Source organism: Crotalus tigris, unplaced genomic scaffold (assembly GCF_016545835.1).
Source record: "Crotalus tigris isolate CLP2741 ecotype Arizona unplaced genomic scaffold, ASM1654583v1 scf7180000017550.10884619, whole genome shotgun sequence".
Classification (NCBI taxonomy): Eukaryota; Metazoa; Chordata; class Lepidosauria; order Squamata; family Viperidae; genus Crotalus; species Crotalus tigris.
Window position 1 is genome coordinate 4,518,856 of NW_024096468.1, and position 24,085 is coordinate 4,542,940.

Here is a 24,085-nt window from a genome sequence, read left to right on the forward strand (position 1 = left end):
GTTTACTTACCAGAATGCAGATGGATTAATGCAGCATTAAAAAGCAATCACTAAGTCTTCTTCTATGTTAGTTCTTCTTCTTTTGTTAGACTTATATACTGTTTCATAGTGCTTTTACAGCACTCTTTAAGCAGTTTATAGGGTCCGCATATTGTCCCCAACAATCCAGGTCCTCATTTTACTGACCTCGGAAGGATGAAAGGATGGTCAACCTTGAACCAATCAGGATCGAACTCCTGGCAGTGGGCAGAGTTTGCCTGCAATACTGCATTCTAACCACTGCACCACCAGGGCTCCTATTCTATTTCTGCAAATGTATACACAGAAAGAAGGTAGAAGAAATGGCTGAAAATATTCTCTTATGAATTTGGTATATTGGCACTAAATTGTAATTCCTCCCTCTCCAGGCACTATATAAATAAAAATAAATACCGTATGATAATTCCTTACATTTTTCAGGAATTGCATTATTTGCTATCAGTATATAATGTGGGTAAAAAGCAGCTTATAATGCTTTCTTCACTCCCACCATATCAAAACAAATATGGACCTGACCAGCTTTTTGCTCAATGAAATATTTAGGTTGCTCTTTCATCATCTGTACACACACATATCGTGTACACACATCCCTGGTTCCCACCTGTTCTCATTAGTGTAACTGGAAGCATACAACAACAATCCAGTTTTCTGGGCAACCTAAATGGTTGCTTGTCCTCTCACTCCAGCTCTCACCTAAAGAGAAGATAAGTACTTCCATTTAACCATAGATCTGACCAAACCATCCACCTATTTAGTTTGGCTGTTGTTTGAAAGTCCTTCCCTGGCGTAGTGGTTAAGGTTTCAGGCTAGAAACCAGAATACCATGAATTTTAGGCCTGCTTTTGGCAAAAAGCTAGATGGATGATCTTGGACTAGTCACTTTCTCTTAGCCCTAGGAAGGAGGCAATGGAGAACCACTTCTGAAAAACCTTGCCAACAAAATTGCAGGGAGTTGTCCAGGCAACCTCCAAGAATTGGACTAGATTGAAAAAAAAAAATGTCAAGCCTTCCAACATGATGACCATTGTTGTACTGTTGTTCTCACTTTTGGTTACTGCTGCAATTGTGGTGGTTGAGCATTCCAGAACACAAAACCAGTCATCCCAGTTATTTTCTTTTCTTTCTTTTATTAGTTTTTACTTGAAGAGATTGTATCAGTCAGTGCTCGACTGAGATTGATAGAAGATTATAAAGCAGAATTCTACAAAATAAATACAATGAACAGATCATCAATTTATCTCCACTAATGTATCTGAAAAGTGGCTTCTTTTTAAATAAAGGTGAATAATTTTGTGGCTCTTATGTCAGGGTTTGACATAGAACATAGAATTTATTACACATAGAATTTGTTAGATGTTTGTTTCCTTACCACCAAGCAGAGGATGCTGTTGCTGGTATCCTTGTAGGCAGACTTGCTTTTGCTACTATCTGGCTGAGAGATGCCAGCAGCTCTGCTGTTGCTACTGTACTGCCAAATCTCCAACATCTGATTGATGGCACTCCAATCCAATGCAAAATGCCATTGACCAGCAGCTATTCCTATCACCAGATCTCTAATGAGCCAAATCAACCTCACTATCAATTCTGGTTCCTGGCTTTCCACTGTCTATTGACCATACCTTCTTCTTAAAGAGCCCTGGTGGTGCAGTGGTTAGAATGAAGTACTGCAGGGTACTTCTGCTGACTCCCAGCTGCCAGAAGTTCTGCAGTTCAGAGTTTTACTGGCTCAAAGTTGACTCAGCCTTCCATCCTTCCGAGGTCGGTAAAATGAGGACTCTGAAAGGGAGCAATATGCTGACTCTGTAAACTACTTAGAAAAGGCTGTAAAGCACTGTGAAGTGGTATATAAATCACCTTGGAAACCACCCTGGGCACTCTAGATGTTGTGATCTCCTATTGCAATTATGAAGCCCCATAACATCAGCCAGTGGTATCTGCTTGATCACTGTGTAATCCAAAGTTGGATAAATCTATTCTGATCTGTCTCCATTTAAACCAGTAGGTAATATTTTTATTTATAAGGTAGGGATTGAAGATAGTGGGAGGTCAAGGTTGATGACCTAATGCAAAGATTGAGGATGTACTGATCACTGATTCTCGATAATGCAGAGGTTTATGTACATAGGTTTTGCCCACAAAGAAACATGTTCCATCCATGCAAGGAGAATACACATGATACAGTAGAATTCTTATTGTTCCTCTTCATTCTAAGAGTATTAGTTCGGAAATATTTAAGCCTTGAAACTATTAATAAATTAATTAAATAGATATCCAAATGCACAAAGTTTGAAATCTATGTTATGTGCAAAATTCAAAGTGCATCTCCCTAAAGAGAATCTCTTCCCCTCCTCCCATCTCTTTCCCTCTCTCTCTCTCTCTCTCTTTGCAGTTTTAGCTTATCCTTTGGGTGAGTTGCTCTGAACAATTCGTTTGATCCATCTCTACTACTTGATTTTGCTACTTTGTCCATCCAAATGTTAGAAGAGACAAAAAAATAAATAACATACTGTCATTATGACCTTGGAAAAAAGAGAGACTTGACATGGATTTGCTAAACCACTTTGCTTGTGTTCCCACATCCCCCCATCTGATAATTGGCATTTCATGCATTACAGTTGTTTCTACATTCTGGTTTCAGAGAAAAAGGAACAATGTTTCCTCACACTAAAGAAACTGAATGCAAACAGAAGAGTTTCACATTTTAATCTCATTAGAATCATAGCTTCTTAACCTTAATATGCGACTTAATGATACTATTAATGACTGGCATTTTTAAGAAAGTTTCACTAATTGTGTTCAATGTTAATTGGATTCTAGTACAACTATCAAATAAATTGGATGGGTTTGGATCCCCTCCCTTACTCATTATATAAAACACTTGCAAAATGGAGCTATTTTACTTGCCTCAATTTTATGTTGGTCAAGTAATTGATTGCTAATGGTTGTTGTTTTTCCTTCATCTACCACTATTACTGTAAAGGGCAAGATGCATATATGTGTCCAAATCTAGTGACATGGTCAAAGTCAGGTTTGCATAGAAATTATCAAAATTGAATCTTCAATTGTGCTAATGTAAGTGCATTTACCATAGTTTTCAGCCCTATCATTCTGATTTATATTGGCTGAGGATCTAACCCGGAATAAAACTGATGATCTGTCTTGTTCTTAATGGCCTTATTTAATAATCTGGAGAAAATGAACTTTCTTTCTGACAGGCAGCACAATTGTCATCTCTGCATAAAGAGGCTCCCTGCATATAATAGTCCACAAATTATAGCTAAGCCGAGTGTTTTATCAGTAACAGTTTTACCCTCGAAATTTATATTTGCCCAAGCAAAACCCATTTGGAATGGTGAAGCATTCTGACTCTCTGATAAGTTGCATTTGTATCTTCAGATGCTTCACATTATAAACAAAGAGAATGAATTATGTTTAGTAAATAGGGACTCTGTTGGGCTTTGGATTGACAATATATTCTTCAAAGTTCCTGTGTCTTTGAAAACTTTGCATACCATATATCTCTGATGTCTACATTTTTCTTCTACATCAGGATGCAAAAAAATGTGTCTTTTTTCTTTTCATATGGATGGAACTAAAATGTCTGATTCTCTTGCATTTTGGGAAGTTTGGGGATTTAAGGACCAAAAGGGTTGTCTTAAACTTTGCAGATATTTAAGTGCCAGTTTTAACCTTATAATTCCTGAATATTTCCCCAGATGGTCCTGGCCCTACCTTTTTTTGTGGGGAGCCACACAAAGTCTAACACAGACAGTGTAAGTTATACACTCCTGCTCTACGTAGTGCCAAAGAAGCAAGGACTGGCAATAAGATACATTGATTTAGATACAGGGATTTTTCTTACTGATTCTTTGCATGGTAATGAATCTAATACAATGCTTTCCCTGTCCCAAACCACTGATTGTGAATATACAGGACTTAACTTAATTTTGCTAATCACAATATTGTAGCTCCTGCAATACAAGATAGGAGGAACTGTGAGCATAAAGGATCAACTCCTTCCAATAAGAAGAAACTGCTGAGCTGTCAAATTTTAGGGTGGCCATGCAGTTAAAAAGGCTGAGCTTTCCAGCTGACAGCCTGGGTTCAAGACCCCAGTGCCACGCAATGAGCTGAGCCTCCATTACTTGTTTTGGCTCCTGCCAACCTAGCAGCTTGAAAGCTTGCAAATGTGAGTAGATAAATAGGTACCATTTTGGTGGGAAGGAAACAGTGTTATGTGCACCTTGGTGTATAGTCATGTTGGCCACATAACCACAGAAATGATTTTGGACGACACTGGCTCCCTCAGCTAAGAAATGGAGATGAGCACCACTCCTTAGAGTCAGACATGACTGGATGGGAAATGTTTACCTTTTTGTTTGTATGTTTTTTTTAAAGGAAAGATACCAAAATATGGGGTAAAAGAAGACATACATTTATATTAATTTAGGGGCCAAATTAAAAGCATATTGCAAACCTGATTATTCATTAGACAGAGGGAGAAAATCTTTGTGTTAAGGCTTCTGATATGACCTTTGGAAGAGACCAGAATATTTAGCATTGGTTAAAAGACTAGGAGGATCAAACATGGTTATGCAGAAAACTTCTGTGCCCTTTTATGTTAATTTGTAGTTATTCATACATTCAAGAAAAGAAGAACCCAGATGTCATGTCACTCCAGCAGTGTGACCCAAGAAGGCAGCCAGGGAAGGCAGTTCTTAATGACAAGAGGGAAGAGGATAAGTAGCTAGAAATGGTTAATAGGATTGGGTAGATCCCAGCCTCTCACCCCAGTTATTACCAAAATACCAATAATCATGCATATAGCAAGATTTCAAGTGGGAGAAGATAAAAAAATCACTTAATTATCCTAGCAGTTAACTATGAACATCACATCAATATCCTGGAGATGAGGTGAAGCCAGAGAATGTGTCCTTCAAGTGAAGGTAAGAGTAAGAAATGGTGCCGACACACAGGGAGCCAAATGATTAACTAAAGATTACTTATTTCTATTTAAATCTGTTTACAGTCACAAAATGATGTAGTTTAAGTCTCCGTACAAGGGACTGCAAAGATGATAAGCAACAAATGTTGTATTTACTGCACGGTATACCTAAAAGCAAAAGTGAAGTCCTAAAGAAAACCTTAACAGTTCTTTCTGTGCAAACTACTAACTTTCCTTCCTCCCTTCTCCCCCCAGCTGCTTATCTGAAGTGTCAGCTTTGGAATGTTAATCACTTTTCTGCCACTCACAGAAAAACCTTTACTCTAACAAAAGGGAGAAAAGATGAGAACATCCTTTCTACTCTCTCTCTAGCTCTCAAGCTCCACCACCTGGTTTTGCACTACAATGGTAGTGCAGGGCTGCTTTTTCCAGCACAACTTTGGCTCTTTTCCCCTCTGATGCTTCGAAGTTTTCTCCACATCTTCAGCAGGGATTCCGATTCCTTCCTTTTCCTCAACCTTGGATTGCCTATACCAGTTTCTCAACCTTGACAATTTTAAGGCATGTGGACTTCAACTCCCAGAATTCCACAGCCAGCAATGCTGGCTATGGAATTCTGGGAGTTGAAGTCCACATACCTTAAAATTGTCAAGGTTGAGAAACACTGGCCTAGACTTCTTGCTTCTAAGGTCACTGCTTTTCTTCTCACTCCCCATCTTGTCTGGCTGTCTCTCCCACATTTATCATCTCCTGAAGAACCTGAAAAAATACCACCACCCCTTTTCACAACTACTTTTTCCTCCTTCTTCTCCTTCACCCTCCTCCCTATTCTTAAATATTTTGAAATTCTTAGATGCTAGCTTGCAGGTGCTTCCAACACCTTTAGAGGGGTTTTTTCCCCCCTCAACCCTGATTGCATGCTTATATCCTTGCATTTGGCCATGAAATTCCCCCCCCCCAAACAAATCTCCAAAAAGCTCATTTGGCCACAGGGATCTTCAGACCACTTTTAGAAGGACATATAGATGAGCACTGAGAGAAATTTACTGTCTGCTAAAGGCAGACCTGAGATTGCATTGAATCATGGAATCTTGTTAACTTTAAACTTGGACAGCTGCCCATTTCATAACCCTCCAAAGAATGAAATTATCTTTTCCTATTTCTTGGTTTAAATCTAATAGCAGGAGGATTCAGTTACAGCTGATGGGCCACCATCTAATTGCTATAGAACATGAAGCTTATCTTATCTTCCTTCTTTAGCACTGCTCAGGGGAAATATTACAAATTGGTTGCCTTGGAGACAAGGAAAGCACTGTTTGGGTCCAAGAGAGGTTCTCCCAAGAATTGCTTAAAGCCATCTTAGATATTATCCTCAGAAATAGACCTGAGTTTATCTCCAGAAAATATTGACATTTTGTCAAGTTCACATTTTTATAAATAATTTTATAAACAACTCACTACATTTTTAAGAGCATGTTTAAAGTATGGCAGAAAGGTGTGAGAAAGAGAGATGAATCTCTACAGAGGGAGATGTTGGAACTCACCTGCATTTGAAAATCAAAGTATCTCCTTTGGATGTCCAGGTACTCTATCTTTTCAGATATATACCAAGTTTACAATTATGTGGTGAGAAGAGAGATACATTTTGAAAAGCACAAAAGTACTTTTCACATTTCCCAAATGGCACCCCCATGCACACTGATTATCCACTGAAGTCTGGTAATGTATGGCTCTGGAAGTTGCACACTGTGAAACGGCAAGAAGAAGATGAGTGCCTTTGAATTGTGGCTTTGCAGACAGTGGTTAACTATCATGGACTGAAAGAAGAACCAGTTTGTCAACTCTGAACCAAATAAAAACTGACTGTTCACTTGAGACAATAATCAGCAAACAGAAACCTGAATGTTTTGGCATACAATATAATGCAAGCAGATGTTGAACTAGAAGAAGCTACTATGTTTGGCCAGGTTGAGAGAAATCAAAAGAAGGCAGGAAATGGATAAGACAGATGGATTGGATTAAGATCAAGGGAATGTCTTTGGAAGAGCTATGGCTTGCCGTTGTAGACAGGAAGAGATGACAAACATTTAACCATAATTTAGCCAGGAGTCAAGCCCAATTCCATGACATCTAGTTAAAAAACAGTGTGAGATGTATCTGAGTGAGAAACCCTCCTGCTTTGATATGAGACTTTTATATTTTATGAATTCAAACTTGTAGAATCCAAAAAGACTGCCTGGTGACTGAAAGATAGTATTGAAAAAGCTGGGATCATGGAATGAATTTTAATGAGACCAAAGCATATTAAATCCTTAGATGCAGAATTTCTCTCTGCTGGCCTCAGTTGAACAGCTTGAAAGGGAGGATGCCTTTCAAATGCCAAGAAATACACAGGAGGGGGTATTCTAGTAACTTCGTAACTAGACTATTATTTGCATTAATCAGAGTTGCACTTCTATGGGAGGAAGTTATGCACTTCCTTTTAATCAGGTCTTGCATGCATGCCCAATGGAAGAAAACAACATGATATCAAAGCATTGAGCACCTTAGACCTCATCTTTGCCACTGGTTGAAATTTCTCCAAGGAAGTTTTCTGCTTGATGCTTACTCTTATGCTAGCAGTCCTTTCCAACTGCAAAGAAGTGTTAATTGGATACAATGGCTTGATAACCAGCAGTAGAAAAGAGAACCTGAGCAAGTAACACAACATTACCTCCCTTAGATACTACAGGTATCAGCTTGAATAGTAGCTCATGTACAAATGCAAGGAATCGAGATGGAATATCTGCATATAGGGGTCCAAATGAGCTCCTGATGGATGTCTCCTCTCTCCTAGAATGAATGATCCAAAATAGCAATTCCCAGCTTTGGATTTCAAGATTTACTGGACTATAACTCCCATCATCCCAAGACTGCAAGGCCAGTGGTCAGTGATAAGCACTGTAAACCAAAAACATCTGTGTCCAAGATTGCAAAGGGAAGGAAGCTCTTGATATTTTATATAACTTGATTTTTGTTCTTGTTTAGTTTATTCAACAATATGTTATACTCTGACTTTCCATAAAAAAGAGCCCAAGGCTAACAATAAAATCCACAATAAAAAAAACCCTCTGATCTACAAACAAGGAATCAATATCACAATAAAATCACATAAAAAACAATAAAAATGGCAGTTAAAACTAAATTATATTAGAAACACAGATTTTTAAAAAATCAAACAAAGAGCCAAGCTCCACTTTACATTTAAAAAGTTTGGGCTGTCAGCAGAAAATTATGTGCAAGGAAACTGAACAAACATTTCTTGGCATGGAGTCTAAATTCAGAAGGATTAGGAAGAAAATCTGTGCAAAAGGAAGAAGGGTCCTTCCAGAGTCCTCATATCAAGGCAGAGAGTCACCAAAATACATTTCTAAACATGTATGTTGCATATTTTCCCATTAAGTTTGAATTGTTTCAATGATTTTCAATGACCCTTGTTTATTATTTGATAACCCAATACACAAAGCATATGTTTTTTCCCTTGGTCTTTTTCTTGTAATTCCATCTATATGACCTTCTAACCATCTTCCAGAAAGTTCCCTTGAACTGTGAAGTGAAGTGAAGCTAGAATATTTGCATGTATGAATCATGCCACTTAAACCAATTGATAGCAGCAATTTTCAGGAAATATTCAGACTTATGAAGATATGTATTTCCCCTTCCCTGTATCCCCAGCTCGAGGGAAAATTGCATCCACTAGCTCTCCACCCAATTGTTTCTTACAATATGAATTTGTAACACCAACTCATAATACAAAGCAATAGGAAAACCAGCATATGGATGTGTTCCATTCAGATTATATATTCCCAGAGGGCACATAATGGAGTCTTGTTGGCACAAAAAGCATGTAAAGGAGATCAGTAAAGCTTCTTTTATAAATGTATTTAGGAATACAGCTACAGTATGGTACAAACTGTAATCACTAAAATAAGAATGCATGGCAAGTTTTAATATTTAGAGATTATTCCTTTTTTGATAAAATTTCAGCTTAATCGCCACCTAAAAAAACTCTGAATCACTAATTTTCAGATCTCCCCTGTCCTTATTCATAGAGAATATTTCTTCAAATTAAGAGTCAACACTGTTCAATGAACAACTAGCAAGTAACAGAGATAAGAATATAAATCTATCCTTATATTCAAAACTTATCTCCTCTCAAACTTGATATATGCCAGCAGAAGTGTAGGATATATACAGTGGTGGGATTTAAATTTGTGAACAACCGGTTCTCTGTGTGGATGCTGCTTCTGGAAGTCCATTCTGGGCCTGGGCAATGAAAAATTAGCTACCGGTTCTGACGAACTGGTGCGAACTGGCTGAATCCCACCACTGGATATATATAATCTTAATAGTTAATTCATAGACAATATCACTAAGCAGGAAATCTTAGCACAATCCCGAGAGATGTAAAAAAACAATGCACTGTGCAGCAGCAAATTTAACATCATAACTATTGCAATATAAACTTCAGCAAGCACATAGTAGGAGAAAAAAACCTTCAAATCTTGGAGCTTCTGCAGCTCCAAGTCAATGGGAATTATTTACCTGAATCTAAGCTGCCAGTATAGCACAAAATCTTCTATACTGTTAGTGGTATCCACCAATAGAAATTACAGCACTGGAGCTTCCTGGCAACTTTACAGCGTTTTAAATCTTCAGCGTGATAATTTCCTTTCAAATATGCACACATAAAATCGCATCAGTCCTTGAAGCACAACTTGTGTATAGGTAAAACGACACCTTAGCAAATGTCCTAAGCACCAGATTGTTTTTTATTTTATGTGTTTCAATTGTTATACACATAAACCTTGACTTAAAACCATTCATTTAGGGACCATTTGAAATTACAACGGCACTGAAAAAAAGGGACTTAGGATTAGTCCTCGCAACATCGCCAAAATACGTGATCAAAATTCAGGTGCTTGGCATGTATTTCTAATGGTTGCAGCATCCCAGAGTCATGTGGGTGATTTCCCATTTGCAACCTTTTCAGTCAGCTTCTAAAAAGCAAAGTCATTGGGAGAAAAGCTGGATTCACTTAATGACCATGTGTTTCACTTAACAACTGTGGCAAAAAAAGATTGTAAAATTGAAAATTCTGGTACCAGTTGTGGTCCTAAGTCGAGGACTACCTGTAACAATATAGTTGAACTACTCAGCAATCCCAAAAGTATAACTAACAATAAAGTGACCTATACAGGTAGTCCTTGATTTACAACCACAACTGAGCCCAGAATTTATGTTGCTAAATGAGAAATTTATGAAGTGAGTTTTGTCCCATTTTAGGACTTTTCTTGCCACATTTGTTAAGTGAATCACTGAAGTTGTTAAATCAGTAACACGGTTGTTAAGTGAATCTGGCTTCCACCTTGACTTTGCTTGTCAGAAGGTGGCAAAAGAAGGTCACGTGACCACAGGATCTTGCAACCGTCGTAAATATGAATCCAATTGTCAAGCATCCAAATGCAAACCACGTGACCCTGAGGATACTGCAACAGTCATAAATGTGAAAAATGGTCATAAGTCACTTTTTTCAGTGCTGTTGTAACTTTGAACGGTCACTAAATGAACTGTTGTAAGTCCACCAACCTTGGAAATCCAAAGCTGGGAATCACTATTTGAGTTGTTCATTCTAGGAGAGAGGAGAGATCCATCAGGAGCCCATTTGGACCCCTATTTGCAGATATTTTACCTTTAGCCCTTGCTTTTGTATATAAGCTACTATTCAAGTCGATACCTGTAGTATCTAAGTGAGGTAAAGTTGCACTATACTTGCTCAGGTCCTCTTTTCTCCTGCTGGTTATCAAGCTATTGTATCTAATTAATACACCTTTGCAGCTTGTGATCATAAGTCACTTTTTTCAGTACTGTTGTAATTTCAAATGGTCATTAAATGAATTGTTGTAAGTCAAGGACTAACTGTATCGGTGAAGTTACAAGTTCTACACACTGACAATAATGGGTATGTTAACTGTTCTCTCTACTTCACTACCCTCCTCCACCATAATGATGATCTTCCTGGTATTACTGTAACATTGCTAGCCTTTACCACTTGGTGCCACTTGGTGTTTTGTAGTTTTATCAAGGCAGAGAGGTGACTGCAAGCTTAATATCTCCACTAGGACTTAAAGCAGGTAAAGAAGCAGAGGAAGAGTGGAACAAAACTGGAAAAGAAGTGAAATTGTAGAATAAAAAAACAAAACAAAGCAGAACATGTGGGTTTTAGAAACTTTGTTTGCACCAATCCCTGTCAAGCAATTACTATCATTCACAGTGTATCTACAATTAAGCAGTCTATTGAAAGCTAAAGACTGTGATGTTCTATAAATCTTCAATTAGAAATGCTGTACCTTTGAATTTTAAATAATTGTTAATAATTATGACTGTGCTGTAGAACAATAAATGCCTTTTGTTTAACAGAAGCCTGGAAATGAGGCGAAAGGCTACTTTTGAATTCATTGAGTTATATACAGAAATATTATATAGATTAAGGCCAAAAGGAAATGCTTTCTGTTAGAGGAAACATAATTCCAATACCAGAATAATTCCACCAATCAAAAGACCAGAATTTCAGAGTTAGATATTGCACAGTTAGAAATGTGGCTATATTTTTCAGGGCATAATAAAATATTTAATGTATCCCCACTGGTCATAGCTTCTCTGTATCTATATAACAAAATGCAAACCCTATATTGTCAGTCTGCACAAGTTACTGCTGTGCACTAAAATAGTACTTCATGGTGAAACTCATTTGTTGAGCATATCTATTTGACAAAATATGGCCTACCTTGCTTGGGAATTGAAACTCATAACTTGGCTAGTTATAATTAATTTGAAATATGTGCAGATGTGCTTTATAGATTGCAGAAAAGTTTATGCTGAAGTAAATACTGTTAACATTTATGTTCTTGCAGCATGAAATGTTTTGAGAAGTCTCTATCATGACATTTCCATGTAGAATTTTGGAAATATTTAATGGCAGTGATGCTAAGAGAGAACTTTTGTCCATTTTTAATTCTTTCATAACTCAGTGATAAAACATGAGGTTCAAAAGTTTGTAATTCAATCTCTGACATTTTTATGGGGCGGGACAAGACTTGCAATGAAATCTGGCAAGTGGCTGTTGTCAATAGAGTTAAGTTAGGTAGACCAATGATCTTCCTTGATATAAGATTGCTTTCATCATTCCTAGCAAACAGATGCCAAGATACTGTAAGCTCCACCTGTTTCACCGCTGGCTATGCTGGATGAGTCTGCTGGGATTTGTTTGATAAAATGGAGTCTGGTGGATTCTGTAATCATGGATAGGTGCTGGAACCAGATTTAACTTCTGATTGGCTTTTCTCATTCAATAAGAAATCTGCCCAGTAACCTGATGTAAAATATATAACAAGTGGCTATTGCACTCTACACTCTGTCTGAATTATTAATAAGGTTCTAATTATTCCTTTTATTCCAAAAATGTTTATATTATACTACTGGCTATTAATGTTCTCATATTGTCCATTGTGTAATCCCTAAAGTTATCCAGAGAAACTGTCATCATCAGGTCAGACACTGTGTCACAACTAGAATGAATTAAGGAATTTTCATATCTTTCCTTCAGCCTATTTCATAGAACTATAAGATACCTTAAACATCATTTATTAGATGAACCTTCAGGCTATGTTTAAAGACCTCCAGTGAAGAAGAACTCACCACTTTATATGGCAGCCCATTCATATTTCAAAAAGATGTTTTTCTTGAGTCTTATATATTAAAACTATTGGTTCTGTTCTTGCCCTCCTGAGCAGTACAAAATAAGTCCATTCCCATAAACTTTCAGATATTTTAAGGCTGATAATTGCTATCTTTCCTCAATCATCTCTTCTATAGGTGAAGTATACCCAGATCCTTTGTTCCAAGTTGTCATTGTCCTTTCTGGATTGTACTACTCAGAATTAGACATAGTTCTCCATTGACTAAAGCAGAATAGAATACCTTCATGAATTAAAATCTATGTTTTTGCCAATGTACCCCAAAATAGGATTTGCTTTTTTTTTTGCTTAATTTTTTTATTTGACAAGGAGACCTAAGGCCTTTTCATATGCACTCCAATGAAATCATGTCTCCCCATACTATTGCCTTTCAAAAATGGTCAAATTATATCCTATTCATTTTAATCCACTGCTCAGGTCCATCTAGCTGTTTATACTTTCTCTCAGTTCTCTACAGCAGGGCTTTTCAACCTTTTCACCCATTGTACCACTTTTAGGATATGGCAATATCTGAGTATCACCAGTCGCCTACCAAGGTGTCAAAAACTTGATGACCCCCCTCAAAAGGAAAAAAGTGATGAAGTACTGGTAGTCCTCAACTTACAACAGCTCGCTTAGTGACTGTTCGAAGTTACAATGACACTGAAAAAAGTGTCGAGCGAGACACCTGCCTGCCCACCCAGCAGTGCTCTTCCTCTGTCTAAGGTTTTCATTGTTGTGAGCATTTCTGTTGAGGATTGGCAGTGGGGGTGGGGTGGGGTGTTTGGTTTTTATTCCTCCCGTCTGCTGGGTGGTTGCACCAGGTTTTGGTTACTTCACATGACCCTGGGACACTGTGACCGTCATAAATATGAATCAGTTGCCAAGCATCTGAATGTAAATCACAAGACCCTGGAGATGCTGCAACATTCCAGCTTATCGGCGCTTCTTCTGGGCTCAGCAGAAGTGCCAGGATCAGTGCTGAGCTCCAGCTGGAGCCTGGTGCTGATCCTGGCGCTTCCACTGAGCCCTGACAACCCTGCAGATCCAGCCATCTCTCGCTCAGGCTTGTGCGGTGCTGCCACCGGTTCAGCTCATTCCCCTCCCCTGCTACCATTTTTCTAGGATGTTCGTGTACCACCTGCCAGGTGCCAATGTATCACAGGTGGTACCCGTACCACTGGTTGAAAAGCCTTGCTCTACAGTATTAACTATGCTCCCAACTTTGTGTCAAACTTATAAGTCATCACTTTAACTTTTTTAATTAACATGAGGCCCAGATTAGAGCCACATGGCATGCCACACAATACTTCTCTCTAAGCTGTAGTGATGTGGTAACAAGCATGCTTTGGGAATGCTTATTCTTTAACTGGCAATGAGCATTCCTAACATTAGCATTATCTAGCACAGGCTAATTTATTAAAGAGAATTCCATTAGAGGCTTCATTAAGACTTTGCTTGTCTATGTAATTCTTCAGATCTACTAAGTTATTATTCCTTTCAGTTCCTCCATCCAATATCAACATCACAAATTGAAGGATAATGTACTTACTTTCTTCCAAGTTTCCAGTCAGCTTTCCTTCTTCAACCAATTCCTCACTGTTGGTGAGGATAACAGACACTCTTGTTCTCTTTCCCACTTGCTGACAAATGATGTCAAAGAGCAAAAGAGGACTCTTATAGAGGAGGATTCTTATAGAGTTCAATTCCCAGCAAAGGTGGGATAATGACAATCTCCCATAATCACGATCACATTCCTATTTGAAAAAAAAATTAGTTATCTAAAACTGAAAGCCCTTATCTTTACATTCTGCTGCCTAAGAGGTCTGTAGAAAAGGCCCAAAATATTATCACATTGTATTCTTGTATTCTTACCCAGACATTTTCAATAGGATTTTCATGTTCCTACTCTTGAATTTCTGGACAAATGCTGTGTCTGAATGGGTTCCCCCTTTCTTCTTCATGCATAATGCTATGTTCTTTCCTTTTTAAATAAATCTTTTCCTTCCTTGTTATGTGCCATTCATGAGTATCCCTCATACTACTAATTTCAAACAATGCCTATCACATATGACTTGTTCTCTTGAATTGGGATCTATAGCTCTCCCTATTTATTTTTCCTACTTTGTGCATTGGCATAGAAACATTTGAGGTTTTGAGTGACAATCGCTCTGTTGTACAGAGGGATAAGGGATAAGCAGGAGGCCAGATGGAACAAGAAGCTACAGCCTATTGTAGCTTCTTGTTTCATCTGGCGTCCTGCTTATCCCTTTGTGTTCTTCTTTCCTGATCCTGGTCTATATTCAGTTAAAAGAGAAAAAAGTACACCCTTCACTAAAGTCCTTTTTGCTTTCCCTGATTACTCATTCATCTGAGCATGCTTTCTGAAAACCTATATCCTCTTGAGCTGCCTCAGGTAGGTCAGAAAGAGCCATACTCTACTCAGATACAATGGGCAATCAAACAGCACTCGGGAAAACAGCAGAACTTGGGAAAGTCAGCAGTTTGCAGTTAATCAGCAGTCTCTCCCCCTCCTTGACCCTCCCAATCCCCTTGCCATTTTTGTAATGTGAACTAAAAACCTGCATTAATTATAATTCTTATATTATAATTCTTATTTGTTCTCAATGTGTCTGTCATCTTTTTCATGAGCTATTCTAAGAAATTTACACAAGTAATATATAAAACATTTACAATTATCAGGTATGAAAATAATATTGCAATCCCAAAGGTCCTTTACTGAGTTCAAGGGGCTTTCTTCCTAGTAAGGGATAGAGGATTATAGTAAGGGGTAGAGGTCAAAGCATTGTATTCTTCATCTTGGAAGTTCTGATGTCACAGCCTATGCTGCTACCAAGCAAAAGCTGGAATTGCAGTGGACTAGCACAGCAAAAATAACATACAGACAGAGTCAACTGCAGTCTCAATTGGGAAACAATGAGCATCTTAGACTAAGCCAAATCCAAAAACCCAAGACAATTCCTGGAAGCTTGGCATTCAGACAAATTATCCATCAATAGACATAAAGAAATAAAGCATATTTACATACCATTCAAAAGAGACAACAAAAACCTAAGAAAGAAATAAGAAAACAAAAAGTCCAGAACATGTCCCCTCCAGCAGCCAACACCCAAATAAGCAGGGATTAACATTAGGAAAACAATTAAGCAAAAAACAATATTTCAATCAAGGAACTACCAACTACCAAGGAACTTCTGCATATAAGCTGGGGGGGGGGGACACATACTCACTAGTACTGATGAGATTACCTAGCCAGGTAATGAAACATCTGCAAGCAAACAAGCAAATTCACAAAATATTAAGGACTCCACAAAAAAGAATGCTCTTTCTGCCTGATGCTGCCACCTCCCAAATGTTTTACAAAAGAATATGTAATTTGATTTTTGATTACTATATTTTTCAGGCATAACTGCAGATTTATTCTGTAGCCAAAAAAAAAGGAAAATGTCATATCATAGTTAAAAGAAAGAGGAAAGAAATATTCAGAATGTACCTACAGTTCTGGCAGTATGACCATAGGGAATGTTTTTAGAAAATGCAAGAATTTGGATTCATCAGAATTCAGCTTCTAGAAATATAATGAAAGAATATTCAGGAATAAAATCCATCCTGGAATTACCTGAGCTCTTCACACAATGGCTCTGGGGTCCAGCCTTTATTAGTTTAGCAGCTTTTGCTCTTTGTCTGTAGTTAATAAAGCTCAAAGTTTTCTCCCATCTTTTTGCTGTTTAAGGCTCTTGGGTTGAGGACTAATCAGCACAATCAGCAGCCTGCATTGGTTTGGAGGATAATGAAAATGTGTAAGCATTTAATATTAGTACTTAGTACTCTCTAATTTGAATTTCTCATCAGTGGCTCTTATATCATTCTTTAAATATTCCTCTCCTTGTCAATGCACTACTTTTTCCAGGTTCTTTCTAGTTTATGCTTACCTAGAAAGACGATCATTTGAAGAAGAACAATGAGCATACAGATAAACAATCAAATACCAGAACAGAGCAGTTCCAAGTTTTGTTCAAATAACTCATATATTTTAGGGTCTGCTCCAGTGAGAGAAAAAAAGTACATATCTTCAGAGATGTTTTAAAATGTGTCCTTTAAAGAAGACATGAAAAAGTTTCACCTGACATATGACATTTCATGAAATGAAACACTTTGTCCCAATTCTTTCATTCCAAATAAAAGTCCTACATAGGGCTGCAAGCTCCAGGGAAAGAGTTGGTAATAAATCTTGCTGCATAGAAGAAGCTGGCCTAAAACCCAAAAGATCACATTATTGCACCAATGACAGAAAGTTTATTAAACAGACCAGAAATTAATTATTGTCATATTTCATCAACTTTGGGGCGGCAGGCTGTGAATAGCTGTTAACAGCCAGCCATGGATCAAACAGCAAGGAAAGAAAAGAAAAAGATGAATCTGGATTTCAAAGGAAATTGGTTTTAGAGCATGGTTGAGGATCAGAGATAGGAGAGAAAAGTTGTAGTTCAGGGTTGAACTGTAGAGTCCTTGTTGCTCTCTGAGCTTGGTTGTTTTCTTGCAGACATTTTGTTACCAAACTAGTAACATTATGATGTTACCTAGTTTGGTAATGAAACATCTGCAAAAAACAATCAACCTCCCAGAGTTTCAAGGACCCCACAGTGATAGATCCCCAAACTGCCCCCTGAAGAGTATTATCTGATCCCTTCAGAATCAAGAGTACAAAATTAATAGAGTTTTGTTGATATACTGATTTGGATAAATGAGGGATAAGCCTTTCAAATGAGATGAGCTTTCCTTTGTTCATATGGTACGTAATTGGGGTGAGGTGGAGTGGGGTTGCAGATTATGGATATCTGCTTCTGGAAGAGATGTTGCATCTAGTTTCAATGCAGTTTCAAAGCAGCAAATGTTGCACCAAGAAGAGAAATATATTTGTGCCTTGTCCTGAAAGGAACAACCTGTCATATTATCCTGGTTATCACTTTCTGGACTACTGTCATAGCAACATATTCTCTTTTATTTCTCCAAAGCAGAAGAAGGGCTGGATCACTAGTAAACTTTCTTGATTGATACATCAAACCAAAATCAGATACCTGGTCCCTTTCAGATTAGTAATGAACTACATGGCATATCAGATTGTTCAAACTAAATGAATCCATCATTATATTCAGAGGCTACTAAACTTAGGTGAAGTTAGGTTACATCACACAAAAGAAGACAGAAAAGAATACAAATAATGCTTGCAAATACTAATTTAAAGAGGCAAATTTGGGGGAATCTTTACCTTCATTTAAACTGAAATTCATCTCATCATAGTGAGAGAAGATTGTGAGCAGGTAACATCTGTGCATGCTTAACAATTGATGGGCAGCCTCTACTTTTCCAATTTGTAGGGGGTTTATCTTTAACTGTTGGACTGCCCAGTCTTTTAAACAGTTGCTTTTACAAAGCAGGATCCTTAACCATTCTAAGGGCAATTACAGGACAATATCTCAGATAGATACACTATTTTGTGTATTTTATCTCTTTACTTCACTCCCCAAAACATTGCTGAAAAGTTCCCAAAACCCAGCAGTGTATCAAATACTTCAGAAAGAAGCTGGAACTCTGTCAAAAGAACTCACTGGCAGCAAACAAATCCTGATGCATTTTTGGCAGTGATCAGCACAACAGATGCGAGGATTGCATTGTGCTGGGCTCTTCTAATTCCATCAGAAGCCTTTTGGCTAGCCAATACGGTTGGCACTAAGAAGTATGTTAATTATTCTAGAAGGGATTTGTGGAAGTTATTCTCTGCTTTTCTGCATTGGTAAGATAGCAGTAAAAATAAAAACAAAATGAGAAATAGGTTCAGTTGAATGGGACAGATAAAACACTGCATCAAATGGAATGCCCATGCTAATGATGCACCACCTCAGATGATCCCAACAATCTGGGATGCACTAGATATCAGATAAGTATAACGCTTAAAAAACCAGAATAGAATTCTTGTTATTGAAAAGGAAATTTTGGGACTATGACTGAAACTCAATAATCATTCATTTGCTAATCATCCAATTAAATGAGATGATTCAGTGGTATAATAAAATATATTTTATACTCTATTCTATTGAATGTGTGTATATATCAATCTCAATAAATAAATTAATAAGAGTTCCCATTTTTGCCTGGTATAAATCTTGTGTGCAGAATAACTATGTGCAAATTGTTTATTACCAGGGGGCTCTATAGACATGATTTTTCACTGGATTTTAATTCAATAAACTGCATCTCTGAGGGGGTGTTTGTTTATGAGAACTAAGCAAGCAATGTACAAACTACATAATACTATAGTTCTAAAGCTAGAAAGCAAGCAATTTATAATACAGTAATACAGAAGAAGATCTCTTCTTCCAGAACCTTCCCGTTATACTGACTTGATCCAAGGAACTACGTAAGTTTAAACATCTTAGAAGCCACCCCCTCCAAGATATGTGGACTTTTCTGCTTGTCTTTCATTCACAGCTTCATTCATTTGTTGAAGAACTGTGTGAGCAGGAACAGATGCACTTTAAACATCACAGAGATGCCAAAACTAAGAACAGAAACCAATTGTCCTGCCTCTTCATCAAAAAGTTACAAGATAAACCTGCCAAACTTGTATTCCATATTGATGAAACAATCCAGGATTGGCAAGCCAAAGAAGGGAGATGGGAAGTAAATTGCTGGAATTATCACTGCATTTATTATAAAAGAAAAATTGAAAAACTGTCACAAACAAAAAATGCAAGAATGCAGCTGACTGCTTAAAGTCCCAGATTTGAGAGATTCTTCCTCCACTGTAATATATTGGACTTGCAGTTCCTTCCTTGTTTTTCAAGACCTGTCAAACTCTTATAAAGAGCATTTCAGAAAGTCTTTAAGTTACTACTGCCTTGTGGAGGGGGGGAAGAAAAAGAAAAGTTTGCTTTTACTGTACAGATGCCTGAGGCAAAGGTATGTTTGATCTCTTGAAATATGAGAGAATTAAAAGTCTTTTTAAATAAGCTATACTGCACCCCAGTGAAAGGTAAATGACTTTTTTAGAGAAAGAAATAAAGTGTATTTGTGAACTAAGAGCTATTTTTATAGCTGTTCTGTCTCTTTTTATTATAGACTGTACTTTAAAAACATAAGAAAACACCCAACTATGATACTTCCATATTCATCCCAATAATGAATATTAATCATGCTAATGTTTATATTTATCATACTAATTTTGACAGTTTTAATTCTTTAAAAAACATTTCTGTGGCTGTATGTAATGTAAATAAGATCTGCTACTTACTGTATGTAATGTAAATAAGATCTGCTACTTCTACCCTACTTCACATAGTTTATTCATTTTAGAGATTTGTTTCATAATTTTTTGGCTCAGAATATAAACTGTGGCAACACATGATCCAGAAAACATACCCTGACCTAATTTAGTTGAACCTTAAGAACTGGGGGTGGGAGGACAATTTATTATGAAAGGGGAAAAAAAATGACCGTAGCAGCCATGGGAGGGAATGTTGCATGCTGTCAGCTACTGTAGTAAACAAGACAACTCTACTACAACATGAAATAATATCATCACAGAACCATCATTTCTCACCAGGATTCAAAAAGAGTTTCTGTCTCTGTACTCAAAGAAAACTGAGATGTTTGATCTTAGTAAGAAAATAAAAGGAAGATGAAAAGAAGACAGATAAATATTTCTGCTTCAACTAGTTGCTAACAATAACCCTCCACGGGAAAAAGTGACAGGCTTACACACTGAATAATAATAAAATGTAAACATAATGGTGGGGGGAGAGAGAGTTTGACCTAATTATTTTCCACTGTTTGCTGTAATTGTCAATCTAGAATTAACCAAAGGAAGAAGATAACCCATTGGCATCCCTGACGTCCTTCTGATATGAGAATGGATTATACCTCATTTGGGCAAGTTCATTGTTCATTCGACATAAAACAGGCAGATTCAACTGGCAATCTGCTGAATTCTTCACCAAATGGTGGAGATTGTCAATGTTTTATTATTGTGGACTTTATTTTAGGGAAATATTTTCTATAACTATTCAAAGTGTGTTAGATTTCTTTTTTCTTCTATTCAGTTGCATCCAATTCTTGGAGACTGCCTAGACAATTTTCTACAGTTTTCTTGGCAAGGATTTTCAGAAGTATTTTTGCCATTGCCTCCTTCCTAAGGTGAAAGAGAGTGGCTGGCCCGAAATCACCCAGTTGGCTTGTGCCTAGCACAGGACTAGAACTGATGGTCTCCCAATTTCTAGCCTGATGCCTCAACTGCTCAACCATACTGGCTCTCATGTTAGATATATCTTATGGTAATTGATTGCTTGTTATGGCATGCTATTGAATATGCTTTTCCTAATTGGATATTTTGTTTATTCTATTTTTTTCTTGCTATGGAATTTATTTACACACACATAATCATATGGCACAAGAATGCTTGTGTGGTGATCTGTTCCCTAGAGTCTCGTGATTTTAGGACTCTAGTGCAATGAATTAGCTGTTATCAATGAATATATTAATGCAAAACCCAAATATTTTCCCACAGTGAAGTGATATAGCCATGCAATTTTTCTCTTTACAAAAAGCCTGCTATATATTAATGTCCTCATCAAACTGGCAGCTTCAGCCCTCACATGAGCTATTCTCCATCATAACTTGAGCTATGTTTCATTCTAATGAATTCAATACAGTAATCCTCTTATTTCTACACTCACTACTAATAGGTGACCAATGAGCTACATGGATGCTACAAAATGTACAACAATATAATAGCATTGCCAAACTATTGACTTCTTAATAGCCTAGAACTACAGTTCCTCTTGCTAGTGATGCAAGTTGATAATAAGTATTTGTCTGTTTTCAGCTGCTCAGTACTTTTAAAAAATTTAGGAACTTCTTCAAGATAGAAAAGTTGTCCTTTAGTACAGAGGTCTCCAACCTTTTGGGCACCAGGGATCGGTTCCATGGAGAGAGGTTTTTCCACGGACCAGAGGGTGCGTGGCTTTGTGTGCTGCCTGCATCCCGCAGATATGGCTTTGCTTGTTTGTGCGGACCAGTTGCTGGCATGTCATGGCCCAGTACTGGACTGGGGGTTGGGGACCCCTGCTTTAGTATATCTTTCGGCTGACACAATGTTTTTTTCTACTTGGTCACATCTCTGTTAAAGTGGGAATAAGGACTTTTTCAATCGGTAACTATATTTTATTTGTTTTGAATATATCTCTATAACAGGGGTGTCAAACTGCCAGCCCGCCGGCCGGTTTCATCATATCAAAGCCACACTCACCCCATTGCCGGCAATGCAAAAAGAGTTGTGATATATCGCGACACATCACGTGACATGGTGAGTTTGACCCCGTTGTTGTTGTTGTTAATTGCGAAGTCGTGTCCGACCCATCACGACCCCATGGACAACTTTCCTCCAGGTCTTCCTGTCCTCTACCATCTTCTGGAGTCCATTTAAGTTCACACCTACTGCTTCAGTGACTCCATCCAGCCATCTCATTCTCTGTCGTCCCCTTCTTCTATTGCCCTCAATCTGTCCCAGCATTAGGCCCTTCTCCAGTGAGTTTTGACCCCGTGCTCTATATTATTTCTTTGTTTTTTGTGATTTCTGACTTCTACTGCTGCAGAGAATGTGGCTATTGTGGGAAGGATTTATTTTTTCAGGGGGAATCCATTTTGTTTGTTTTGGGTGGTTGAGGAAACAGGAGAGGGGGAAAAAAGTCCCTAAAGCTTGCCTTAAGAATAGCATCCCATACAGGTCTGCCTTCATAGGAGCCATCACTTATTTCTGGGAAAGGAGAGAAAATATTTCAGGTTTAATAAATATTTGAGTTTACTGGACCTCAGTTCCTCAAATTGTCTGCTAATTGAAATTATAATCCCTCTCTCTCATATAGACAAGAACAGAAAAAGACATTTCCAAGGAGAAGACTTCCAGTCTATTTTAAGCTCCGGCACTTATACATACAGCAGTTAGCTCTGGATTTTAGTAGTTTGTACCTTAGCATAGAAGGGAAGAAGAATTCTTCTAGGCTTTCAACAGGAATGTCCTCTCCTTTGGTGGAAAAAGGGAGTGAGACAATGTGCCTCCAGATCTCTAGGTACAGAGCTTGTAGCTGCCTGCCAACATTTGCTCCTATGTCACACATAAATAAGAGAGAACAACCAGTTCACATTTTATAGGCTTTCCATCTATTTTCCACCCTCTCTCAGATGCATGTCTTTTCCTTCATAGTCTGTGCTTTGCAGTACAGCACTAATTAACTTAGCAAATTAGCTCAAGCTTTTACTCTTGACAATAAATATCTTTGGCATCATGAACACAGGGTATTATTAATGAAATGGACATTGATTCCTTCCCTTAGCAAAAGGAAGGCTTAAGGGCTATCACAAGGACCCTAGGAATTAATTTTTTCCATGATTTATGCAGTTTAATATAAGACAAGAGATTGTGGTCTCTATTGGTAGATGCTTGCATCTATCATTAAAAGGATTTCAATCTCCCAATTGATTAGCAACAACAAGCACAATCTTCCTCCCACTCTCACTTGTGCAGCTGAAATGAAATCCACAATTGGTAGAAGGAATGCAAGCTGAGTACATTTCTACTTCTCCAATTCCTATGTCAGAATTATTTATTTCTAAACATAAGCCCTTTGCCTCTGAGTCTGGTGAACGGTTTTCAGTGTTCAAATGATAAAGTTGTTCCTGAAAGCCTGAAATCTGTCCACCTCAACCTATTTATTTCCATCTCTATCTCTTAGAGCACAGGTCGGCAACCTGCGGCTCCGGAGCCGCATGTGGCTCTTTGAGCCTTCCCCTGTGGCTCCCAGCCTCCTCTGCCTTTGCAGAGAGAGACAGAGACAGAGAGAGGCAATTGCACTTCCCTGCTTCTCTCTCTCTCTCTCTGGGTGTGTGTGTGTCTGGGTGTGTGTGTGTCTGGGTGTGTGTGTGTGTGTTTTGTGTGTGTGTGTGTGTGTGTGTGTGTTTATGTGTAAAAGAGAGTGCACTCACAGTGTTCTCCGAGGAGCTGAAAAGCTTTCTGGGCGGAGCTCCTCCCTTTGCTGCGTCTCTGAAGGAAGCAGGAAGCAGGAAGGGCAGGAGAGAGCTAGCTAGCCCAGCTAGGCTGACTCAGGAATTCTGGGAGTTGAAGTCCATGAGTCATAAAAGAGACGAGGTTGCCTACCCCGGAGGTTGTTGGACAACAGCTTGAAGCTTGCCAGGTGAGCAGCAGATAGGAGGGGGGGGAGAAAGAGAGAGAGAGAAAGAGAGAGAGAGGGAG

The 24,085-nt window shown here is 38.0% G+C and overlaps 1 long non-coding RNA gene across 1 annotated transcript; it reads right to left on the minus strand.

Moving 5' to 3' along the window:
* Positions 1–14,321: 14,321 nt before the first annotated feature.
* On the minus strand, positions 14,322–22,995 carry LOC120306128. Its single transcript, XR_005556176.1, has 3 exons — positions 22,804–22,995; positions 16,400–16,550; positions 14,322–14,516 (listed from the first exon to the last, which is right to left on the minus strand). It is a non-coding gene; the product is annotated as an uncharacterized LOC120306128 (long non-coding RNA).
* Between the last annotated feature and the right edge of the window lie 1,090 nt (positions 22,996–24,085).